Below are 20,887 nucleotides of genomic sequence, written 5' to 3'. Positions count from 1 at the left end.
CATAGCATTGTCAGGCATCACAACAGCATCACTGAGGCCAAGTTTGGTGCAGCTCGGTCGAAACATGTGGAATCTAGAAGCAAACGTATGGCATCGGCGTTACAGGTCACTTCGCCACGCCGCCACACCCAGCTGCTTCATCGCAGCCGGTCAGGGCTTGAATCCACAACACACCAACATGTCTTCTGTCTCTGGACACAGTTTCATGTTGATTAGGTCAAAGGGCTAAGATAGCGACCGTTCACAGTAAAACATGACACTTCCTGTTCTCAGGGGGCGTGGCCTACTTAAAAAAATAATTTCACCACAGGGTATTTTAGGACACCCGATGACGATCAATCACTGAACGTTTGGTCCCTCTATGTGTTTTTATATAGGAAATATAAGAGTTTCGTGTTTCATGGCGAGTAGCTGAACTTTGACCCCTGGTAACCCCCCTTCAGCAAGCTCATACAGTCACCAATTTGATAACTTTAAATCAGACATGCCTTATGATCAGACTGACCGAGTTTGAAGTCGATCAATCGAAATCCCTAGGAGGAGTTCGATCAAATGCAAAGGCTGTAAACGTCAAACTCGAGGTCCAAAATGGACCTTCAATACAAAATGGCCGACTTCCTGTTGGGTTTAGAGCATGGCTCCAAGAGACTTTTTTGTACGTCCTGACATGATACACATGTGTACCAAGTTTCGTAATTCTAGGTTTAAGCATGGCTTGGGGCTGTTCATTTAAAATACTCTAGGGGTCGCTATAGAAAAATTAGGCCACGCCCACCAAATATCGCTATGGATTCCTGTTCGGGGATGGATAAGGATCCATCCTAGTGAGTTTGGAGCAGCTCACCCCGAAACTGTGGAATTTAGAGCCAAACGAAATTCGATGGCGTTCGCAACGCCGCCACGCCCACCTGCTTCATCGCAGCCGGTCGGGGTTGGAATCCACAACACACCAACATGTCTTCTGTCTCTGGACACAGTTTCATGTTGATTAGGTCAAAGGGCTAAGATAGCGACCGTTCACAGTAAAACATTACACTTCCTGCTCTCAGGGGGCGTGGCCTACGTAAAAAAAAAATTTCACCACAGGGTATCTTAGGACACCCGATGACGACCAATCACTGAAAGTTTGGTCCCTCTATGTGTTTTTGTATAGGAAATATAAGAGTTTTCTGTTTCATGGCGTGTAGGTGAACTTTGACCCCTGCTAACCCCCCTTCAACATGCTCCAAAACTCACCAATTTGATAACTTTAAATCAGACATGCCTTATGATCAGACTGACCGAGTTTGAAGCCGATCAATCGAAATCCCTAGGAGGAGTTCGATCAAATACGAAGGCTGTAAACGTCAAAATCGAGGAAAAAAATGGACGTTCAATACAAAATGGCCGACTTCCTGTGATAGTTGCACTATGACATTACTTGTAAATTCTGAGCGTCTTAGTGAGCTCTACAACTGTACCGAATTTCAAGTCTCTACGATGAAGTAAGTGAATAGCAATGGGTCTGTTGAAAATTGCTAGTTGCTGCCGTTGAGCAATTTTTTTTGCGATTTTTGCGGCGACCTTAAAATTCAAAATTTTTAAACCGCCTAGTCGCTTCCGCCAAGTTTGGTGAGTTTTTGAATATGATAAAGCCCCCAAAAAGGCTCCTCTTTGGGGGGGCAGAATAATAATAATAATAATAATAATAAACAGTACAGATACAATAGGCCTTCGCAGCGCTTTGCTGCTCGGGCCTAATTAAAGCTGCAAGCAGCCTCGGGCGGCCCTCGCAGCAAGCGCCGCTCCGGCCTATTGGCCACCGCGGGGGTTCCGGCCACCGCAGAAGCTCTCGCTCGGTTTCCAGAGCCGCAGCCCGCTCCCCACCGCAGAAGCTCCGCCGCAGTTTCTAGCACCGCCGCCCGCTAGCCGCCGCAGTAGCTGTCGCGCATTTTCTCCGCCCGTCCACCGGGCGACACGCGTGAATGCGTTCGGCGGCGCTCCCCGACGACTGTCAAAAAATCTGGTGCAGATCGGTCCATGCGTCGAGGAGATACGGCCGATGTATTACCTTAGGGGGCGCAGTGGAGTCAAATTACATCTCAAACCCGTCGGGCTCTTTAGAGGTGAACAAAGATCATACATATCCAGTTTGGTGCCAATCGGATGATCCATGCGTGAATTAGAGCCAAACGTATGCATATGGCGAGGGACTGATATTCGCCATTTGGCCACGCCCACACGGTTCAGCCAGCAGCGAGCATTGACAGAGTTTATCATCCGAATCACCTTGATTAGGTCAAGAGAGCCATAAACGGAGCTTTCCAAGGAAAAAAACGGCACTTCCGGTTCTGAGGGGGCGGGGCTTAGATGACGTCATAATATGATGACATAGGGTCGTCAGGGTCCCGCCAGGGTCACTCGTGCAAAGTTTGGTGCAGAAGCTATCGACCGTTCACAGTAGAATTACAAATTTTTAATTTTTTCCTACATTACAAAATTGAACTCTGTCTTTCCGTAGGGCAATGCTGCCCTCTGGTGTCGAATTACTGAAATAATGAAACTATTTCAGTAATTTCAGTAATTCGACACCAGAGGGCAGCATTGCACTACGGAATGATAAAGGATCCCCTTTGTAATTACATATTACACAGTCGATCACAGGGGAACTTTGAGCCCTGCTAACCCCGCTTCAACATGCTCCAAAACTCACCATATTGATAACTTTAAATCAGACATGCCTTATGATCAGACTGACCGAGTTTGAAGCCGATCAATCGAAATCCCTAGCAGGAATTCGATCAAATACGAAGGCTCTAAATGTCAAAATCGAGGTCAAATGAACTTCAATCTAAAATGGCCGACTTCCTGTTGGGTTTAGAGCATGGCTCCAAGAGACTTTTTTGTACGTCCTGACAAGATACACATGTGTACCAAGTTTCGTAATTCTAGGATAAAGCATGGCTTGGGGCTGATTTTTTAAAATATTCCAGGGGGAGATGTAGAGAAATTAGGCCACGCCCACCAAATTTCGCTATGGATTCCTGTTCGGGGATGGATAAGGATCCATCCTAGTGAGTTTGGAGCAGCTCACCCCGAAACTGTGGAATTCAGAGCCAAACGAAATTCGATGGCGTTCGCAACGCCGCCACGCCCACCTGCTTCATCGCAGCCGGTCGGGGTTGGAATCCACAACACACCAACATGTCTTCTGTCTCTGGACACAGTTTCATGTTGATTAGGTCAAAGGGCTAAGATAACGACCGTTCACAGTAAAACATGACACTTCCTGTTCTCAGGGGGCGTGGCCTACGTAAAAAAATAATTTCACCACAGGGTATTTTAGGTAACCCCATAACGATCAATCCCAGAAAGTTTGGTCCCTCTATGTGTTTTTTAATAGGAAATATAAGAGTTTCGTGTTTCATGGCGAGTAGGTGAACTTTGACCCCTGGTAACCCCCCTTCAGCAAGCTCATACAGTCACCAATTTGATAACTTTAAATCAGACATGCCTTATGATCAGACTGACCGAGTTTGAAGCCGATCAATCGAAATCCCTAGGAGGAGTTCGATCAAATGCAAAGGCTGTAAACGTCAAACTCGAGGTCCAGAATGGACCTTCAATACAAAATGGCCGACTTCCTGTTGGGTTTAGAGCATGGCTCTAAGAGACTTTTTTGTACGTCCCGACAAGATACACATGTGTACCAAGTTTCGTAATTCTAGGTTTAAGCATGGCTTGGGGCTGTTCATTTAAAATACTCTAGGGGTCGCTATAGAAAAATTAGGCCACGCCCACCAAATATCGCTATGGATTCCTGTTCGGGGATGGATAAGGATCCATCCTAGTGAGTTTGGAGCAGCTCACCCCGAAACTGTTGAATTCAGAGCCAAACGAAATTCGATGGCGTTCGCAACGCCGCCACGCCCACCTGCTTCATCGCAGCCGGTCGGGGTTGGAATCCACAACACACCAACATGTCTTCTGTCTCTGGACACAGTTTCATGTTGATTAGGTCAAAGGGCTAAGATAGCGACCGTTCACAGTAAAACATTACACTTCCTGCTCTCAGGGGGCGTGGCCTACGTAAAAAAAAAATTTCACTGCAGGGTATTTTAGGACACCCGATGACGATCAATCACTGAAAGTTTGGTCCCTCTATGTGTTTTTGTATAGGAAATATAAGAGGTTTTTGTTTCATGGCGTGTAGGTGAACTTTGACCCCTGGTAACCCCCCTTCAACATGCTCCAAAACTCACCAATTTGATAACTTTAAATCAGACATGCCTTATGATCAGACTGACCGAGTTTGAAGCCGATCAATCGAAATCCCTAGGAGGAGTTCGATCAAATACGAAGGCTGTAAACGTCAAAATCGAGGAAAAAAATGGACGTTCAATACAAAATGGCCGACTTTCTGTGATAGTTGCACTATGACATTACTTGTAAATTCTGAGCGTCTTAGTGAGCTCTACAACTGTACCGAATTTCAAGTCTCTACGATGAAGTAAGTGAATAGCAATGGGTCTGTTGAAAATTGCTAGTTGCTGCCGTTGAGCAATTTTTTTTGCGATTTTTGCGGCGACCTTAAAATTCAAAATTTTTAAACCGCCTAGTCGCTTCCGCCAAGTTTGGTGAGTTTTTGAATATGATAAAGCCCCCAAAAAGGCTCCTCTTTGGGGGGGCAGAATAATAATAATAATAATAAACAGTACAGATACAATAGGCCTTCGCAGCGCTTTGCTGCTCGGGCCTAATTAAAGCTGCAAGCAGCCTCGGGCGGCCCTCGCAGCAAGCGCCGCTCCGGCCTATTGGCCACCGCGGGGGTTCCGGCCACCGCAGAAGGTCTCGCACGATTTCCAGAGCCGCAGCCCGCTCCCCACCGCGGAAGCTCAGCCGCAGTTTCCAGCACCGCCGCCCGCTAGCCGCCGCAAGAGCCGTCGCGCATTTACCCTGCCCGTCCACCGGGCGACATGCGTGAATGCGTTCGGCGGCGCTCCCCGACGACTGTCAAAAAATCTGGTGCAGATCGGTCGATGCCTCGAGGAGATACGGCCCATGTATCAACTTAGGGGGCGCAGTGGAGTCAAATTACATTTCAACCTAGTTGGGCTCTATAGAGGTGAACAAAGGTCATACATATCCAGTTTGGTGCCAATCGGATGATCCATGCGTGAATAAGAGCCAAACGTATGCATATGGCGAGGGACTGATATTCGCCATTTGGCCACGCCCACACGGTTCAGCCAGCAGCGAGCATTGACAGAGTTTATCATCCGAATCATCTTGATTAGGTCAAGAGAGCCATAAACAGAGCTATCCAAGGAAAAAAAACGGCACTTCCTGTTCCGAGGGGGCGGGGCTTAGATGACGTCATAATATGATGACGTAGGATCGACGGCAATCCCACCAGGATCACTCAGGCCAAGTTTGATGCAGCTCGGTCAAAATATGTGGAATGTAGAGGCAAACGTATACGAACGGCGTTGCCGCCATTGAAAACTCTTGGCACTTTAAAGCAAGCGAGATCAACTTCCTATCTGTCATCCAACACAGAATCAACTTGATTAGGTCAAGAGAGCCATAAACAGAGCTTTCCAAGGAAAAAAACGGCACTTCCGGTTCCGAGGGGGCGGGGCTTAGATGACGTCATAATATGATGACATAGCATTGTCAGGCATCACAACAGGATGAGTCAGGCCAAGTTTGGTGCAGCTCGGTCGAAACATGTGGAATCTAGAAGCAAACGTATGGCATCGGCGTTACAGGTCACTTCGCCATGCCGCCGCACACAGCTGCTTCATCGCAGCCGGTCAGGGCTTGAATCCACAACACACCAACATGTCTTCTGTCTCTGGACACAGTTTCATGTTGATTAGGTCAAAGGGCTAAGATAACGACCGTTCAAAGTAAAACATGACACTTCCTGTTCTCAGGGGGCGTGGCCTACGTAAAAAAAAAATTTCACCACAGGGTATTTTAGGTAACCCCATAACGATCAATCCCAGAAAGTTTGGTCCCTCTATGTGTTTTTTAATAGGAAATATAAGAGTTTCGTGTTTCATGGCGAGTAGGTGAACTTTGACCCCTGCTAACCCCCCTTCAGCAAGCTCATACAGTCACCAATTTGATAACTTTAAATCAGACATGCCTTATGATCAGACTGACCGAGTTTGAAGCCGATCAATCGAAATCCCTAGGAGGAGTTCGATCAAATGCAAAGGCTGTAAACGTCAAACTCGAGGTCCAAAATGGACCTTCAATACAAAATGGCCGACTTCCTGTTGGGTTTCGACCATGGCTCTAATAGACTTTTTTGTACGTCCTGACAAGATACACATATGTACCAAGTTTCGTAATTCTAGGATAAAGCATGGCCTGGGGCTGTTCATTTAAAATACTCTAGGGGTCGCTATAGAGAAATTAGGCCACGCCCACCAAATTTTGTTATGAATTCCTGTCGGAGGGTGGATAAGGATCCATCCTAGTGAGTTTGGAGCAGCTGGGCCCGAAATTGTGGAATTCAGAGCCAAACGAAATTCGACGGCGTTCGCAACGCCGCCACGCCCACCTGCTTCATCGTAGCCGGTCGGGGTTGGATTACTCAACACACCAACATGTCTTCTGTCTCTGGACACAGTTTCATGTTGATTAGGTCAAAGGGCTAAGATAGCGACCGTTCACAGTAAAACATGACACTTCCTGTTCTCAGGGGGCGTGGCTTAAGTGATGTCATCATTTCACCACAGGGTATTTTAGGACATCCGATGCCGATCAATCACTGAAAGTTTGGTCCCTCTATGTGTTTTTTTATAGGAAATATAAGAGTTTCGTGTTTCATGGCGAGTAGGTGAACTTTGACCCCTGCTAACCCCCCTTCAACATGCTCCAAAACTCACCAATTTGATAACTTTAAATCAAACATGCCTTATGATCAGACTGACCGAGTTTGAAGTCGATCAATCGAAATCCCTAGGAGGAGTTCGATCAAATACGAAGGCTGTAAACGTCAAAATCGAGGAAAAAAATGGACGTTCAAGACAAAATGGCCGACTTCCTGTGATAGTTGGCTAATAACATTAAATGTAAGTTCTGAGTCTTTTGGGGAGCTCTACAAGTGTACCAAATTTCATGTCTCTACGATGAAATACGTTCATACCATTGTGTCAACAGAAAATTGCTAGTTGCCGCCATTGAGCAATTTTTCTTGCGATTTTTGCGACAACCTTAAAATTCAAAATTTTTAAATTTTCTAGTCGCGACCGCCAAGTTTGGTGAGTTTTTGAATATGATAAAGCCCCCAAAAAGGCACACGAAGAGGTGGGAAGAATCGTAATAATAATTAAAGCTGCGAGCAGCCTCGGGCGGCCCTCGCAGCAAGCGCCGCTCCGGCCTATTGGCCACCGCGGGGGTTCCGGCCACCGCAGAAGCTCTCGCTCGGTTTCCGGAGCCGCAGCCAACTCCCCACCGCAGAAGCTCTGCCGCAGTTTCCAGCACCGCCGCCCGCTAGCCACCGCAGAAGCTGTCGCGCATTTTCCACGCCCGTCTACCAGGCGACACGCCTGAATGCGTTCGGCGGCGCTCCCCGACGACTGTCAAAAAATCTGGTGCAGATCGGTCGATGCGTCGAGGAGATACAGCCGATGTATTAACTTAGGGGGCGCAGTGGAGCCAAATTACATCTCAACCTCGTTGGGCTCTTTAGAGGTGAACAAAGGTCATACATATCCAGTTTGGCGTCAATCGGATGATCTATGCGTGAATAAGAGCCAAACGTATGCATATGGCGAGGGACTGATATTGGCCATGTGGCCACGCCCACACGGTTCAGCCAGCAGCGAGCATTGACAGAGCTTATCATCCGAATCATCTTGATTAGGTCAAGAGAGCCATAAACGGAGCTTTCCAAGGAAAAAAACGGCACTTCCGGTTCCGAGGGGGCGGGGCTTAGATGACGTCATAATATGATGACGTAGGATCGACGGGCATCCCACCAGAATCACTCAGGTCAAGTTTGATGCGGCTCGGTCAAAATATGTGGAATGTAGAGGCAAACGTATACGAACGGCGTTGCCGCCATTGAAAACTCTTGGCACTTTAAAGCAAGCGAGATCAACTTCCTATCTGTCATCCAACACAGAATCAACTTGATTAGGTCAAGAGAGCCATAAACAGAGCTTTCCAAGGAAAAAAACGGCACTTCCGGTTCCGAGGGGGCGGGGCTTAGATGACGTCATAATGTGATGACGTAGGATTGACGGGCAAGCCTCCAGGATCACTCAAGCCAAGTTTGGTGCAGCTCGGTCGAAACATGTGGAATCTAGAAGCAAACGTATGGCATCGGCGTTACAGGTCACTTCGCCACGCCGCCACGCCCAGCTGCTATCTCAAAGCCGGTCGGGGTTGGAATCCTCAACACACCAACATGTCTTCTGTGTCTGGACACAGTTTCATGTTGATTAGGTCAAAGGGCTAAGAGAGCGACCGTTCACAGTAAAACATGACACTTCCTGTTCTCAGGGGGCGTGGCCTAAGTGATGTCATCATTTGACCATATGGTATTGTAGACCACCTGATGACGATCAATCACTGAAAGTTTGGTCCCTCTATGTGTTTTTATATAGGAAATATAAGAGTTTCGTGTTTCATGGCGAGTAGGTGAACTTTGACCCCTGGTAACCCCCCTTCAGCAATCTCAGACAGTCACCAATTTGATAACTTTAAATTAAACACGCCTTATGATCAGACTGACCGAGTTTGAAGCCGATCAATCGAAATCCCTAGGAGGAGTTCGATCAAATGCAAAGGCTGTAAACGTCAAACTCGAGGTCCAATGAACTTCAATCTAAAATGGCCGACTTCCTGTTGGGTTTCGACCATGGCTGTAATAGACTTTTTTGTACGTCCTGACAAGATACACATGTGTACCAAGTTTCGTAATTCTAGGTTAAAGCATGGCTTAGGGCTGTTCATTTAAAATACTCTAGGGGTCGCTATAGAGAAATTATGCCCCGCCCATCACATTTTGTTATGAATTCCTGTCGGTGGGTGGATAAGGATCCATCCTAGTGAGTTTGGAGCAGCTGGGCCCGAAATTGTGGAATTCAGAGCCAAACGTATGGCAACGGCGTTACAGGTCACTTCGCCACACCGCCACGCCCACCTGCTATGTCAAAGCCGGTCGGGGTTGGAATCCACAACACACCAACATGTCTTCTGTGTCTGGACACAGTTTCATGTTGATTAGGTCAAAGGGCTAAGATAGCGACCGTTCACAGTAAAACATGACACTTCCTGTTCTCAGGGGGCGTGGCCTAAGTGATGTCATCATTTCACCATAGGGTATTGTAGGGCACCTGATGCCGATCAATCACTGAAAGTTTGGTCCCTCTATGTGTTTTTATATAGGAAATATAAGAGTTTCGTGTTTCATGGCGAGTAGGTGAACTTTGACCCCTGCTAACCCCCCTTCAACATGCTCCAAAACTCACCAATTTGATAACTTTAAATCAAACATGCCTTATGATCAGACTGACCGAGTTTGAAGTCGATCAATCGAAATCCCTAGGAGGAGTTTGATCAAATACGAAGGCTGTAAACGTCAAAATCGAGGTAAAAAATGGACGTTCAATACAAAATGGCCGACTTTCTGTGATAGTTGGCTTATAACATTAAATGTAAGTTCTGAGTCTTTTGGTGAGCTCTACAAGTGTACCAAATTTCATGTCTCTACGATGAAGTACGTTCATACCATTGTGTCAACAGAAAATTGCTAGTTGCCGCCGTTCAGCAATTTTTTTTGCGATTTTTGCGACAACCTTAAAATTCAAAATTTTTAAATTTTCTAGTCGCCACCGCCAAGTTTGGTGAGTTTTTGAATATGATAAAGCCCCCAAAAAGGCGCCTCTTTGGGGGGGCAGAATCGTAATAATAATTAAAGCTGCAAGCAGCCTCGGGCGGCCCTCGCAGCAAGCGCCGCTCCGGCCTATTGGCCACCGCGGGGGTTCCAGCCACCGCAGAAGCTCTCGCACGATTTCCAGAGCCGCAGCCAACTCCCCACCGCAGAAGCTCCGCCGCAGTTTCCAGCACCGCCGCCCGCTAGCCACCGCAGAAGCTGTCGCGCATTTTCCACACCCATCCACCAGGCGACATGCGTGAATGCGTTTGGCAGCGCTCCCCGACGACTGTCAAAAAATCTGGTGCAGATCGGTCGATGCGTCGAGGAGATACAGCCCATGTATTAACTTAGGGGGCGCAGTGGAACCAAATTACATTTCAAACCCGTCGGGCTCTTTAGAGGTGAACAAAGGTCATACCTATCCAGTTTGGCGCCAATCGGAATATCTATGCCTGAATAAGAGCCAAACGTATGTATATGGCGAGGGACTGATATTCGCCATTTGGCCACGCCCACACGGTTCAGCCAGCAGCGAGCATTGACAGAGTTTATCATCCGAATCATCTTGATTAGGTCAAGAGAGCCATAAACAGAGCTTTCCAAGTAATAAAATAGCACTTCCTGTTCCGAGGGGGCGGGGCCTAAGTGATGTCATCATTTGACCATTGGATATTATTGGACACTCGATTATGATCAATCACTGAACGTTTGGTGTCTCTGTGAGTTTTTGTGTTAGAATTACTAATTATTTAATTTTTTCCTCCATTACAACATTGAACTTTCATTCCGTAGGGCAATGCTGCCCTCTGGTGTCGAATTACTGAAATAATGAAACTATTTCAGTGGGCAGCAGAGGGCAGCATTGCCCTACAAACAACGAACATGGACTGTTTATTATGTAATTACACAGAAGATCTCTCTAATTCATTCTGAGGGGGCGGGGCTTAGATGACGTCATAATATGATGACATAGCATTGTCAGGCATCACACCAGGATGAGTCAGGCCAAGTTTGGTGCAGCTCGGTCGAAACATGTGGAATCTAGAAGCAAACGTATGGCATCGGCGTTACAGGTCACTTCGCCTCGCCGCCACGCCCACCTGCTATGTCAAAGCCGGCCGGGGTTGGAATCCACAACACACCAACATGTTTTCTGTCTCTGGACACAGTTTCATGTTGATTAGGTCAAAGGGCTAAGATAGCGACCGTTCACAGTAAAACATGACACTTCCTGTTCTCAGGGGGCGTGGCCTACTTAAAAAAATAATTTCACCACAGGGTATTTTAGGACACCCGATGACGATCAATCACTGAACGTTTGGTCCCTCTATGTGTTTTTATATAGGAAATATAAGAGTTTCGTGTTTCATGGCGAGTAGCTGAACTTTGACCCCTGGTAACCCCCCTTCAGCAAGCTCATACAGTCACCAATTTGATAACTTTAAATCAGACATGCCTTATGATCAGACTGACCGAGTTTGAAGTCGATCAATCGAAATCCCTAGGAGGAGTTCGATCAAATGCAAAGGCTGTAAACGTCAAACTCGAGGTCCAAAATGGACCTTCAATACAAAATGGCCGACTTCCTGTTGGGTTTAGAGCATGGCTCCAAGAGACTTTTTTGTACGTCCTGACATGATACACATGTGTACCAAGTTTCGTAATTCTAGGTTTAAGCATGGCTTGGGGCTGTTCATTTAAAATACTCTAGGGGTCGCTATAGAAAAATTAGGCCACGCCCACCAAATATCGCTATGGATTCCTGTTCGGGGATGGATAAGGATCCATCCTAGTGAGTTTGGAGCAGCTCACCCCGAAACTGTGGAATTTAGAGCCAAACGAAATTCGATGGCGTTCGCAACGCCGCCACGCCCACCTGCTTCATCGCAGCCGGTCGGGGTTGGAATCCTCAACACACCAACATGTCTTCTGTCTCTGGACACAGTTTCATGTTGATTAGGTCAAAGGGCTAAGATAGCGACCGTTCACAGTAAAACATTACACTTCCTGCTCTCAGGGGGCGTGGCCTACGTAAAAAAAAAATTTCACCACAGGGTATCTTAGGACACCCGATGACGACCAATCACTGAAAGTTTGGTCCCTCTATGTGTTTTTGTATAGGAAATATAAGAGTTTTCTGTTTCATGGCGTGTAGGTGAACTTTGACCCCTGCTAACCCCCCTTCAACATGCTCCAAAACTCACCAATTTGATAACTTTAAATCAGACATGCCTTATGATCAGACTGACCGAGTTTGAAGCCGATCAATCGAAATCCCTAGGAGGAGTTCGATCAAATACGAAGGCTGTAAACGTCAAACTCGAGGTCCAAAATGGACCTTCAATACAAAATGGCCGACTTCCTGTGATAGTTGCACTATGACATTACTTGTAAATTCTGAGCGTCTTAGTGAGCTCTACAACTGTACCGAATTTCAAGTCTCTACGATGAAGTAAGTGAATAGCAATGGGTCTGTTGAAAATTGCTAGTTGCTGCCGTTGAGCAATTTTTTTTGCGATTTTTGCGGCGACCTTAAAATTCAAAATTTTTAAACCGCCTAGTCGCTTCCGCCAAGTTTGGTGAGTTTTTGAATATGATAAAGCCCCCAAAAAGGCTCCTCTTTGGGGGGGCAGAATAATAATAATAATAATAAACAGTACAGATACAATAGGCCTTCGCAGCGCTTTGCTGCTCGGGCCTAATTAAAGCTGCAAGCAGCCTCGGGCGGCCCTCGCAGCAAGCGCCGCTCCGGCCTATTGGCCACCGCGGGGGTTCCAGCCACCGCAGAAGCTCTCGCACGATTTCCAGAGCCGCAGCCAACTCCCCACCGCAGAAGCTCCGCCGCAGTTTCCAGCACAGCCGCCCGCTAGCCGCCGCAGAAGCTGTCGCGCATTTTCCACACCCATCCACCGGTCGACACGCGTGAATGCGTTCGGCAGCGCTCCCCGACGACTGTCAAATAATCTGGCGCAGATCGGTCAATGTGTCGAGGAGATACAGCCCATGTATTAACTTAGGGGGCGCAGTGGAGCCAAATTACATTTCAAACCCGTCGGGCTCTTTAGAGGTGAACAAAGGTCATACATATCCAGTTTGGCGCCAATCGGATGATCTATGCCTGAATAAGAGCCAAACGTATGTATATGGCGAGGGACTGATATTCGCCATTTGGCCACGCCCACACGGTTCAGCCAGCAGCGAGCATTGACAGAGTTTATCATCCGAATCATCTTGATTAGGTCAAGAGAGCCATAAACAGAGCTTTCCAAGTAAAAAAATAGCACTTCCTGTTCCGAGGGGGCGGGGCCTAAGTGATGTCATCATTTGACCATTGGATATTATTGGACACTCGATTATGATCAATCACTGAACGTTTGGTGTCTCTGTGAGTTTTTGTGTTAGAATTACAAATTATTTAATTTTTTCCTCCATTACAACATTGAACTTTCATTCCGTAGGGCAATGCTGCCCTCTGGTGTCGAATTACTGAAATAATGAAACTATTTCAGTGGGCAGCAGAGGGCAGCATTGCCCTACAAACAACAAACATGGACTGTTAATTATGTAATTACACAGAAGATCTCTCTAATTCATTCTGAGGGGGCGGGGCTTAGATGACGTCATAATATGATGACATAGCATTGTCAGGCATCAGACCAGGATGAGTCAGGCCAAGTTTGGTGCAGCTCGGTCGAAACATGTGGAATCTAGAAGCAAACGTATGGCATCGGCGTTACAGGTCACTTCGCCACGCCGCCACACCCAGCTGCTTCATCGCAGCCGGTCAGGGCTTGGATCCACAACACACCAACATGTCTTCTGTCTCTGGACACAGTTTCATGTTGATTAGGTCAAAGGGCTAAGATAGCGACCGTTCACAGTAAAACATGACACTTCCTGTTCTCAGGGGGCGTGGCCTAAGCGATGTCATAATTTCACCACAGGGTATTTTAGGACACCTATTGATGATCAATAACTAAAAGTTTGGTGTCTCTGTGAGTTTCTGTGCAGGATATATAAGAGTTTCGTGTTTCATGGCGAGTAGGTGAACTTTGACCCCTGGTAACCCCCCTTCAGCAAGCTCATACAGTCACCAATTTGATAACTTTAAATCAGACATGCCTTATGATCAGACCGACCGAGTTTGAAGCCGATCAATCGAAAACCCTAGGAGGAGTTCGATCAAATGCAAAGGCTGTAAACGTCAAAATCGAGGTCAAATGAACTTCAATCTAAAATGGCCGACTTCCTGTTGGGTTTAGAGCATGGCTCTAAGAGACTTTTTTGTACGTCCCGACAAGATACACATGTGTACCAAGTTTCGTAATTCTAGGTTTAAGCATGGCTTGGGGCTGTTCATTTAAAATACTCTAGGGGTCGCTATAGAAAAATTAGGCCACGCCCACCAAATATCGCTATGGATTCCTGTTTGGGGATGGATAAGAATCCATCCTAGTGAGTTTGGAGCAGCTCACCCCGAAACTGTGGAATTCAGAGCCAAACGAAATTCGATGGCGTTCGCAACGCCGCCACGCCCACCTGCTTCATCGCAGCCGGTCGGGGTTGGAATCCAGAACACACCAACTTGTCTTCTGTCTCTGGACACAGTTTCATGTTGATTAGGTCAAAGGGCTAAGATAGCGACCGTTCACAGTAAAACATTACACTTCCTGCTCTCAGGGGGCGTGGCCTACATAAAAAAAAAATTTCACTGCAGGGTATTTTAGGACACCCGATGACGATCAATCACTGAAAGTTTGGTCCCTCTATGTGTTTTTGTATAGGAAATATAAGAGGTTTTTGTTTCATGGCGTGTAGGTGAACTTTGACCCCTGCTAACCCCCCTTCAACATGCTCCAAAACTCACCAATTTGATAACTTTAAATCAGACATGCCTTATGATCAGACTGACCGAGTTTGAAGCCGATCAATCGAAATCCCTAGGAGGAGTTCGATCAAATACGAAGGCTGTAAACGTCAAACTCGAGGTAAAAAATGGACCTTCAATACAAAATGGCCGACTTCCTGTGATACTTGCACTATGACATTACTTGTAAATTCTGAGCGTCTTAGTGAGCTCTACAACTGTACCGAATTTCAAGTCTCTACGATGAAGTAAGTGAATAGCAATGGGTCTGTTGAAAATTGCTAGTTGCCGCCGTTGAGCAATTTTTTTTGCGATTTTTGCGGCGACCTTAAAATTCAAAATTTTTAAACCGCCTAGTCGCTTCCGCCAAGTTTGGTGAGTTTTTGAATATGATAAAGCCCCCAAAAAGGCGCACGAAGAGGGGGGCAGAATCGTAAGAAGAATTAAAGCTGCAAGCAGCCTCGGGCGGCCCTCGCAGCAAGCGCCGCTCCGGCCTATTGGCCACCGCGGGGGCTCCAGCCACCGCAGAAGCTCTCGCACGATTTCCAGAGCCGCAGCCAACTCCCCACCGCAGAAGCTCTGCCGCAGTTTCCAGCACCGCCGCCCGCTAGCCGCCGCAGAAGCTGTCGCGCATTTTCCACGCCCGTCCACCGGGCGACACGCGTGAATGCGTTTGGCGGCGCTCCCCGACGACTGTCGAAAAATCTGGTGCAGATCGGTCGATGCGTCGAGGAGATACGGCCGATGTATTAACTTAGGGGGCGCAGTGGAGCCAAATTACATCTCAATCCCGTTGTGCTCTTTAGAGGTGAACAAAGGTCATACATATCCAGTTTGGAGCCAATCGGATGATCCATGCTTGAATTAGAGCCAAACGTATGAATATGGCGAGGGACTGATATTCGCCATTTGGCCACGCCCACACGGTTCAGCCAGCAGCGAGCAATGACAGAGCTCATCATCCGAATCATCTTGATTAGGTCAAGAGAGCCATAAACGGAGCTTTCCAAGGAAAAAAACGGCACTTCCGGTTCCGAGGGGGCGGGGCTTAGATGACGTCACAATGTGATGACGTAGGATCGACGGGCAAGCCTCCAGGATCACTCAGGCCAAGTTTGATGCAGCTCGGTCAAAATATGTGGAATGTAGAGGCAAACGTATACGAACGGCGTTGCCGCCATTGAAAACTCTTGGCACTTTAAAGCAAGCGAGACCAACTTCCTATCTGTCATCCAACACAGAATCACCTTGATTAGGTCAAGAGAGCCATAAACAGAGCTTTCCAAGGAAAAAAACGGCACTTCCGGTTCCGAGGGGGCGGGGCTTAGATGACGTCATAATGTGATGACGTAGGATTGACGGGCAAGCCTCCAGGATCACTCAGGCCAAGTTTGATGCAGCTCGGTCAAAATATGTGGAATGTAGAGGCAAACGTATACGAACGGCGTTGCCGCCATTGAAAACTCTTGGCACTTTAAAGCAAGCGAGACCAACTTCCTATCTGTCATCCAACACAGAATCACCTTGATTAGGTCAAGAGAGCCATAGATGAAAGTTTCCAAGGAAAAAAATAGCACTTCCTGTTCTGAGGGGGCGGGGCTTAGATGACGTCATAATCTGATGACATAGAATTTTCAGGTATCACACCAGCATCACTCAAGCCAAGTTTGGTGCAGCTCGGTCGAAACATGTGGAATCTAGAAGCAAACGTATGGCATCGGCGTTACAGGTCACTTCGCCACGCCGCCACGCCCAGCTGCTATCTCAAAGCCGGTCAGGGTTGGAATCCTCAACACACCAACATGTCTTCTGTGTCTGGACACAGTTTCATGTTGATTAGGTCAAAGGGCTAAGAGAGCGACCGCTCACCGTAAAACATGACACTTCCTGTTCTCAGGGGGCGTGGCTTAAGTGATGTCATCATTTCACCACAGGGTATTTTAGGACATCCGATGCCGATCAATCACTGAAAGTTTGGTCCCTCTATGTGTTTTTTTATAGGAAATATAAGAGTTTCGTGTTTCATGGCGAGTAGGTGAACTTTGACCCCTGCTAACCCCCCTTCAACATACTCCAAAACTCACCAATTTGATAACTTTAAATCAAACATGCCTTATGATCAGACTGACCGAGTTTGAAGTCGATCAATCGAAATTCCTAGGAGGAGTTCGATCAAATACGAAGGCTGTAAACGTCAAAATCGAGGAAAAAAATGGACGTTCAAGACAAAATGGCCGACTTCCTGTGATAGTTGGCTAATAACATTAAATGTAAGTTCTGAGTCTTTTGGTGAGCTCTACAAGTGTACCAAATTTCATGTCTCTACGATGAAATACGTTCATACCATTGTGTCAACAGAAAATTGCTAGTTGCCGCCGTTGAGCAATTTTTTTTGCGATTTTTGCGACAACCTTAAAATTCAAAATTTTTAAATTTTCTAGTCGCGACCGCCAAGTTTGGTGAGTTTTTGAATATGATAAAGCCCCCAAAAAGGCGCCTCTTTGGGGGGGCAGAATCGTAATAATAATAATAATAATAAGAAACAGTACAGAAACAATAGGCCTTCGCAGCGCTTTGCTGCTCGGGCCTAATTAAAGCTGCAAGCAGCCTCGGGCGGCCCTCGCAGCAAGCGCCGCTCCGGCCTATTGGCCACCGCGGGGGTTCCGGCCACCGCAGAAGGTCTCGCACAATTTCCAGAGCCGCAGCCAACTCCCCACCGCAGAAGCTCCGCCGCAGTTTTCAGCACCGCCGCCCGCCAGCCACCGCAGTAGCTGTCGCGCATTTTCTCCGCCCGTCCACCAGGCGACACGCGTGAATGCGTTCGGCAGCGCTCCCCGACGACTGTCAAAAAATCTGGCGCAGATCGGTCGATGCGTCGAGGAGATACAACCCATGTATTAACTTAGGGGGCGCAGTGGAGCCAAATTACATTTCAAACCCGTTGGGCTCTTTAGAGGTGAACAAAGGTCATACAGATCCAGTTTGGCGCCAATCGGATGATCTATGCCTGAATAAGAGCCAAACGTATGCATATGGCGAGGGACTGATATTCGCCGTTTGGCCACGCCCACACGGTTCAGCCAGCAGCGAGCATTGACAGAGTTTATCATCCGAATCATCTTGATTAGGTCAAGAGAGCCATAAACGGAGCTTTCCAAGGAAAAAAACGGCACTTCCTGTTCTGAGGGGGCGGGGCTTAGATGACGTCATAATATGATGACATAGGGTCGTCAAGGATCTCACCAGGGTCACTCGTGCAAAGTTTGGTGCAGAAGCTATCGACCGTTCACAGTAAAATACAAGACTTCCTGTTGTCAGAGGGCGTGGCCTACGTGATGTCATCATTTGACCATTGGATATTATTGGACACTCGATTATGATCAATCACTGAACGTTTGGTGTCTCTGTGAGTTTTTGTGTTAGAATTACTAATTATTTAATTTTTTCCTCCATTACAACATTGAACTTTCATTCCGTAGGGCAATGCTGCCCTCTGGTGTCGAATTACTGAAATAATGAAACTATTTCAGTGGGCAGCAGAGGGCAGCATTGCCCTACAAACAACGAACATGGACTGTTTATTATGTAATTACACAGAAGATCTCTCTAATTCATTCTGAGGGGGCGGGGCTTAGATGACGTCATAATATGATGACATAGCATTGTCAGGCATCACACCAGGATGAGTCAGGCCAAGTTTGGTGCAGCTCGGTCGAAACATGTGGAATCTAGAAGCAAACGTATGGCATCGGCGTTACAGGTCACTTCGCCTCGCCGCCACGCCCACCTGCTATGTCAAAGCCGGCCGGGGTTGGAATCCACAACACACCAACATGTTTTCTGTCTCTGGACACAGTTTCATGTTGATTAGGTCAAAGGGCTAAGATAGCGACCGTTCACAGTAAAACATGACACTTCCTGTTCTCAGGGGGCGTGGCCTACTTAAAAAAATAATTTCACCACAGGGTATTTTAGGACACCCGATGACGATCAATCACTGAACGTTTGGTCCCTCTATGTGTTTTTATATAGGAAATATAAGAGTTTTGTGTTTCATGGCGAGTAGCTGAACTTTGACCCCTGGTAACCCCCCTTCAGCAAGCTCATACAGTCACCAATTTGATAACTTTAAATCAGACATGCCTTATGATCAGACTGACCGAGTTTGAAGCCGATCAATCGAAATCCCTAGGAGGAGTTCGATCAAATACGAAGGCTGTAAACGTCAAACTCGAGGTCCAAAATGGACCTTCAATACAAAATGGCCGACTTCCTGTTGGGTTTCGACCATGGCTCTAAGAGACTTTTTTGTACGTCCTGACAAGATACACATGTGTACCAAGTTTCGTAATTCTAAGTTAAAGCATGGCTTGGGGCTGTTCATTTAAAATACTCTAGGGGTCGCTATAGAGAAATTAGGCCACGCCCACCAAATATCGCTATGGATTCCTGTTCGGGGATGGATAAGGATCCATCCTAGTGAGTTTGGAGCAGCTCACCCCGAAACTGTGGAATTCAGAGCCAAACGAAATTCGATGGCGTTCGCAACGCCGCCACGCCCACCTGCTATGTCAAAGCCGGTCAGGGTTGGAATCCTCAACACACCAACATGTCTTCTGTCTCTGGACACAGTTTCATGTTGATTAGGTCAAAGGGCTAAGATAGCGACCGTTCACAGTAAAACATGACACTTCCTGTTCTCAGGGGGCGTGGCCTAAGTGATGTCATCATTTGACCATAGGGTAGTGTAGGGCACCCGATGACGATCAATCACTGAAAGTTTGGTCCCTCTATGTGTTTTTGTATAGGAAATATAAGAGTTTCGTGTTTCATGGCGAGTAGGTGAACTTTGACCCCTGCTAACCCCCCTTCAACATGCTCCAAAACTCACCAATTTGATAACTTTAAATCAAACATGCCTTATGATCAGACTGACCAAGTTTGAAGTCGATCAATCGAAATCCCTAGGAGGAGTTCGATCAAATACGAAGGCTGTAAACGTCAAAATCGAGGTAAAAAATGGACGTTCAATACAAAATGGCCGACTTCCTGTGATAGTTGGCTTATAACATTAAATGTAAGTTCTGAGTCTTTTGGTGAGCTCTACATGTGTACCAAATTTCATGTCTCTACGATGAAGTACGTTCATACCATTGTGTCAACAGAAAATTGCTAGTTGCTGCCGTTCAGCAATTTTTTTTGCGATTTTTGCGACAACCTTAAAATTCAAAATTTTTAAATTTTCTAGTCGCCACCGCCAAGTTTGGTGAGTTTTTGAATATGATAAAGCCCCCAAAAAGGCTCCTCTTTAGGGGGGCAGAATCGTAATAATAATAAGAAACAGTACAGAAACAATAGGCCTTCGCAGCGCTTTGCTGCTCGGGCCTAATAATAAGAAACAGTACAGATACAATAGGCCTTCGCAGCGCTTTGCTGCTCGGGCCTAATTAAAGCTGCAAGCAGCCTCGGGCGGCCCTCGCAGCAAGCGCCGCTCCGGCCAATTGGCCACCGCGGGGGTTCCGGCCACCGCAGAAGCTCTCGCGCGTTTTCCAGAGCCGCAGCCAACTCCCCACCGCAGAAGCTCCGCCGCAGTTTCCAGCACCGCCGCCCGCCAGCCGCCGCAGTAGCTGTCGCGCATTTTCTCCGCCCGTCCACCGGGCGACACGCGTGAATGCGTTCGGCGGCGCTCCCCGACGACTGTCAAAAAATCTGGCGCAGATCGGTCGATGCGTCGAGGAGATACGGCCGATGTATTACCTTAGGGGGCGCAGTGGAGTCAAATTACATCTCAAACCCGTCGGGCTCTTTAGAGGTGAACAAAGATCATACATATCCAGTTTGGTGCCAATCGGATGATCCATGCGTGAATTAGAGCCAAACGTATGCATATGGCGAGGGACTGATATTCGCCATTTGGCCACGCCCACACGGTTCAGCCAGCAGCGAGCATTGACAGAGTTTATCATCCGAATCATCTTGATTAGGTCAAGAGAGCCATAAACAGAGCTTTCCAAGTAAAAAAATAGCACTTCCTGTTCCGAGGGGGCGGGGCCTAAGTGATGTCATCATTTGACCATTGGATATTATTGGACACTCGATTATGATCAATCACTGAACGTTTGGTGCCTCTGTGAGTTTTT

This window comes from Xiphophorus maculatus, chromosome 16, assembly GCF_002775205.1.
Source record: "Xiphophorus maculatus strain JP 163 A chromosome 16, X_maculatus-5.0-male, whole genome shotgun sequence".
NCBI lineage: Eukaryota > Metazoa > Chordata > Actinopteri > Cyprinodontiformes > Poeciliidae > Xiphophorus > Xiphophorus maculatus.
Note: the sequence above shows the minus strand (reverse complement) of the source record.